This window comes from Lathyrus oleraceus, chromosome 5 (assembly GCF_024323335.1).
Source record: "Lathyrus oleraceus cultivar Zhongwan6 chromosome 5, CAAS_Psat_ZW6_1.0, whole genome shotgun sequence".
NCBI lineage: Eukaryota > Viridiplantae > Streptophyta > Magnoliopsida > Fabales > Fabaceae > Lathyrus > Lathyrus oleraceus.
Window position 1 is genome coordinate 571,929,757 of NC_066583.1, and position 6,227 is coordinate 571,935,983.

At 36.7% G+C, this 6,227-nt stretch overlaps 1 pseudogene; it reads right to left on the bottom strand.

Annotated features, from left to right (window-relative positions):
* Positions 1-3,627: 3,627 nt before the first annotated feature.
* Positions 3,628-5,234, bottom strand: LOC127086556 (AP-4 complex subunit mu-like; annotated as a pseudogene).
* Positions 5,235-6,227: the final 993 nt, after the last annotated feature.

The following is a 6,227-nucleotide window of genomic DNA, read 5'->3' on the forward strand; positions in this document are numbered from 1 at the left end:
AACCTAAGTTTTTTATTAATGGGCCTGACAAGATTTAAAAATCCTGCTCCTACGTATCTCAAAAGAGAAATCAAGGCTTACGTAGTTCTGGGTAGAAAAATGTTTGTTTGTTGGTCGATTTTAGCGAAAGCTATATTATATTAATCGACGAAAACATTGTTTTACCCAAAACAGATGAGGAGTGGACGCATACCACACATCGAACGGATTTATAAATCTACATTCGGAAAAGCGTCATTTATCTCTACTCAACAATCGTGGCCGAAACATTGTTTTGTATCACTTAAGACAATATATCTTCCATTTATGGAAAAGGTTTTTTATTAGTCGCACGGCGGCGAGAAAAAGGTTTGATTGGTTGGATGTATTCTGAGTGATGGCGAGAACTTGGATGAGCGAGATATACATCTCGAATCCTAGCCTCAGGAGTGCGCGGTATACACCACGTTCCATTTCCATCTTTATTGAAAGAAGTTAAGATAGAAATTAAGTATTTTTGGAATTTGACTGGGAAAGGGTTTGAAGAAACTGCATTGACAATTTTAGACGATGGCGAGAGTTAAGATTGACGAGGCATACATCTCGAATCTTAACCTCAGGAGTGCATGGTATACACCATGTTCCATTTCCACCTTTATTGAAAAAGTATTAAATAAGATTTAGGTATCTTAGATTTGATTGAGAAAGGGTTTGACGAAACCACATTGACAATTTTAGACGATGGCGAGAGTTAAGATTGGCGAGGCATACGTCTCGAATCTTAACCTCAGGAGTGCATGGTATACACCATGTTCCATTTCCATCTTTATTGAAAAAGTGTTTAAATAAGAATTAGGTATTTTTGAGTTTTTGTTATGAAAATGACTTGACATTAGATCAAGCATTTGATGAGCGATTGAGAAAGATTTGAATGAGTGTTTGAAAGAAAACAGAGCGGATAAATTTGGATGATGGCGAGAGCTAGGATTGGCGAGATATACATCTCGAATCCTAGTCTCAGGAGTGCGTGGTATACACCACGTTCCATTTCCATCTTATTGAAAAGGTCTTAACTATGAATTAATATTTTTTGAGTTTTTTATTAGAAAAAATGGCTTGACGTTGGATCAAGCATTTGATGAAGTTTGAAAAGAAATGGAATAGAATAGGAGGGAGAAGTGAATTGATTTGTTTATTGAGAAAATACTCGACGTTGGATCGAGTCATATTTTTGTATTTTTTTGAAATTGGTTGATTTTATTCTTGTGTTAGTATCTAACTAAACAGTCAAACAAATAAATAAATAAACAGTACAAAATTATTACACATCGGGGGAGTGGGGTACATCTTGTTAAATGGGGATTAAAAAAAATCATGAAATAATTAAATCGGGCCCAAACAACAAATAATGCAATGCATGAATGTAAGTGCAAGAGAAACCGGCTCATTGTAAGAAAGCCCAAGAGTAAGCTATGTGAGGTTGATGGCGATGCTTAAAAAACAATCGACTTACAAGGGTGTGAAAATGGGCTCGATATTGAATCGAGAAAAAAAATGTGATTTTATAGTTTAAAATGGTTTTGAATGAATGATGCAATTAAAAGAAAACAAATTTATGTTATGATAATGAAACTATGAATAAAGCATAAACATAAAAGAAAATATTAAAAGAAATAAAAATAAAAAAATGTGATTTTTATAGTTTAAAATGGTTTTGAATGAATGATGAAATTAAAAGAAAGCAGATCAACCATGAGTATAATAAAAACACAAACATATAATAAAATGCTACATAAACATAAAAATAAAATGCTAAAAGGAAATAAAATGCTAAAAGAAAAAAGCTAAAAGAAATAAAATACTCAATACGGGTGTTGAACCCACTACACTAAAGACCATAAAAATCACCCCTCTCCACCAGACCACTCATGACGAGTTATTATTTAAATAACAACATAAATATATAAACCATACTAGATTGGAACAAAAAATGAAAAAAAAAAAACTAAAATAATAATAGTAAAGGTCTGTTGGATTACCAAAAAAAAAACCCAGCCGCCTGGCTGTTGGGTTTCCAAAGAGAAATTAAAAGGTGCACTAAACAACATTACCAATAATTAAAATTAAAATTAAAACCAAGGAATACCAAAGGTAAATGGTCTTTAGTCATATTTGAATGCTATTTCTTAAAAGTAAATAAAAGAAATTTGGGAACAGAAACATTCTTTGAAACACTCAAAGTCCATTCCTCATTCACGCCAAACCTCGTCATTCTCTCTCTCAAATGCACGGTCCCCCCCTCAATCGCTCTCTCTCAGACGAGACTCTCTCTCGCAATGTCAACCTCACGTTCCTCTCAAAATCGCGTCACTCTCAACCCTCACTCCCAATCGCCCATATCTCACTCAAACATGTAAGAAAGCAATGGCTGAAACACAAAACTCACCTTCGGCGGTGACAACGGCAACGATGAAGCTCACAGGTTTGTCTTTGATTTGGTGATTAGGGTTTGTGGTATCTTTTTCGCCGTTTCCTCTCTCTCCAATTTTTCGTCCTCTCCTCTGATTCGCTTTTTCTCACTATTTATCTCTCATGAATTAGGGTTTCAAGGGTGTATTTGGTGTTTAAAGGAGCAACCTGCAAAATCCTCTTTCATGTGCTCAGTTTGGATCAGCCTATTTGATGTTTGGATTTGGAACAGGTAGTCTGAGCTCAAACTTTCTCTTTGAATTTTGTCTCTATTCCAATTTGGGAATTTTCTGGAATTTTACCTCTTTGACTAATTTAAAGTTTTTACTGCAGTGAAACTTTTAGTGAAAACTCAAAAGCAATTTCGGTTTTTTTGCACGGCCCTGTTGGTGCGACTTCAATGGGAATTTGTTGCAGGTTGATTCTAATTCAATGGTCTGGGGGATGGTAGCATTGTGGACGGCAAACACATGTAGTTTTGATGGAATACGAGAAGCAATAAGAATGGAGGCGACCACAGAAGCATTTACGGATATACAACTGGTTAATGCAAAATTCTTCAGAACCCCCGGAGTTTAACAGAATGGTGAGCTTCTTGATCTTGGCTCAAGCCTTTCGTGTGTGTTACAGATTGGTAAACTTATGTAGAACTGTTGTAATTGGTTTTATGCAGGATTTTGAGTATGACATATTCTTGGGAGCTACATCCTTAGAACCTGTACCGTGCAACCAGTCCCTTGATGCAGACACATCAGCCACACTAACTTTCAGAGTCTACTCTTTGTTCTACAGAAGAATCAATATTTGTTGGCTAGCTGCTGTGATCACCGGCAGTTGTTGAGGACAAAAGATGCAAGGATAATAGTAGCTTGCTCAGCAGGGACCGGTTTTACGGAGCTTGGTTTTTCATAAACAGGTTGTATGGTGCTTGGTTTTTGATGAATAGGTTGTATGGTGCATTAGGGGGAGAAATCACAGGAGTTGATTGTGGAAGGTTAAAAGATGAAGGTAGATGTTGCTGAGATTGCTGGGGAGCAGATGAAGCTTGCTGCACAGGATCTGATACTGCACTAGCTTGAGGTTTTGATTGTTGCTCTGTCTTCGACACTTGCAGTTTTGCCAGTTGCAGCCGAGCTTGCACAATATCTTGTTTGTCCTTGATATTTTGCACTCCTGTTTGCACCTCACAGAGAATATTTTCCAACAACCTCAATTTCCCATCAGTGGTTCCATGATTATTTCCAACAGATACCTTCAAATCATCCATAGAACTCTCAAGATGGTGAGTTCTGGTTTCTAGTTGTGTTAACCGTGCACTAACACCTTCCAGAACATGATGCAAATTGTCCATATGTTTCTTCATTGTTCGATCAATCTCTAACAAAATTGCGGCATCAACAGCACTTCGGTCTTTTTCTACAGTCACCTTTGCAGGTTCACGGTTAACATGAATTATGGCGGTATGGTTTGTTATTGCTGACAGGATAGAGATGTTCTTGCAAGCCGCCATTCACCGTAAATTCATACACAAACAACTTATGATTATGATCAGAACAGTATCCAAGCAATGCAAGCAAATATGGCGAATGCAACCGGCTTAGCAATTCCACCTGAAGCCTTGAAGAGTTGTACATAGGTATAGTGAATGTCATGCCAAGAGGCCCGGCTTCTTTCACGATATTTCCATGTAATTCCTTGAAAATGTCAGGTTTGCTCGTAAAGTAAGTTCAGATCCATCAACAACCTTTTTTTTTATTCCCCGTTCCAGCCTTTTATTTGCTTCCTTGAAATCAGTTGTGTGTCCAACCGCTCCAGGTTCTAACTCAACGTTGACACGAGCTGTAAATGCAGGAAGTGGCATTTGTACAAGAACAGTGTTGGCATTGATGTTTGAGTTGAATTCCGCTCGCACTTCAATGGTCACTTCAGCCTTGAGTGGTCCTGTTTCTTCAATCAAAGTACTAATACGAAAGGGTGGCTTAAATGCTTGAGTGATACGATAATTCATGACAGGAAATTCACCATCTTAAATGACAACACCAGAACCTCTATAATCACTTGTTCCTATACTCAGGTCCTCATTGAGTGCAAGTCGAATCTCCGGGTTACCAGTAAGATGGCTCTTCATTTGAATGGTTCCATCAATCTCACTAGTAAGTATATATTCACTAGAATTGAATGTTACACTAATTTTCTCAATTACATCAACAAATATCTCATCCCTCTTCCTACCACCAGGTTCATTAGTAACGACAGATTTTGTAATAGCTGTACCCGGCATTCGCTTGCTCCCGTGCATAAAAATGGAAGTGGGACCAAGGGGCATCTGTGCATTCTTAATCACAATTGGCTCAAAATTGCAAATTTGTTCTGGTTTGATGTGTTTCTTTTGCAGGTTATGGTTGGTCATTTCAGTGTAACAAGCCCCACAAAGCTCCCTGTTACCAGAAGTACCAGGTGGAACACACTTGCACCTCACACAACAAGTTCCACATGATCTGTTACACAAGTTAGGCCTTGAATGTACACCGCATCTCGAACCGCACAAACCTCCGCAATCTATGTCTTGCATTAGCCTTCTATTGCCGTCTCGCACAGTAAGCAACTCATTAGGTAGCTGAAGTTCTTCTTCATCTTCTTTTTCCATTTCTATCTCATGCTCAGATGAAACCTGCATCAGATTAGAGAGGCATACTAGAAGCAACAAACCCAGCACGAAAAGGTTACGCAATGCCATTGCAGAATATTGTAGCAGTTATATGAAATGGATTATTGGTTGATTAGTGAACGAATTGTGACTACATTTCCTTGCTTTGTTGCAGATTATGCCATCTTTGCGGTCCTGATCCGGTTGTTACGCATTGCAGACCGGCGCCAACATACAACTAGCGGGCAATGTTGTTCTGCAGCATGTTGGCTTCCTGAATAAAGCAGAATTTATGATAGGCTCGTGGTTGATTAGATTGATGCATTGCAAACTGGTTTTGGCTCGTAAACGGCTTGTTGAGTATGGCCATGGTTAGGATTGGTAGCTCTGAATTTGGTAGGCGGCAAAGTTGCTAGATTTAGGATTATTTGTGTTAGCTTTTTGTGTGTTGTATTGTCATGAAGGTTCTATTTTGTGAATTTGAAAATTGGATGTAACAAATGAGAATCCGCTGTAATTTCGGGAATTGCCCAAGGTTGTAGCAGCTTTGAAATGTTAATGTGTTGGTTTGAATTTTGCATTTCGTTTCAAACATTGAAATCAAAGGTCCGTGAAATGAAGCAATGGCTTTGGTTTGAATGAGTCACGGTTTGTAATTAGGATGCTTTTACTTGGTGAAATATGGTTTACTGTTGTAAAAATAGACGTGCATTTGGGAGAAACATGTATGTATGAATATGGTTTTTGGAAATGCTTGAAAGCTAAATATTATTGAATGTTATGAAATGTGTGTATGTGCTATTTTGATTTGGGATGAACTATGGATGGAAAATGGATCATGTTTGGTTATAAAATGGATTTTTAGAAATAATCCAAGAATAATTTAAATATCAATTTAAATAATAATAAAAAAATCAGTAAAAACCAAATTAAAATCAAATTAATTCATAATTTGTTAAAATTACTTTGATATCAATTCTAACATTTATTTGAAAATTAAAATCAATTAGAGTTTGAATCATTAGTAAAAATAACAATTAAAATTAAATTGAAATTTGGAATTAAACTTAATTCGAAATTAAAATCAAATTGAAAATTAAAAAGTCAAATAATTAAAATCCATTTTATAATC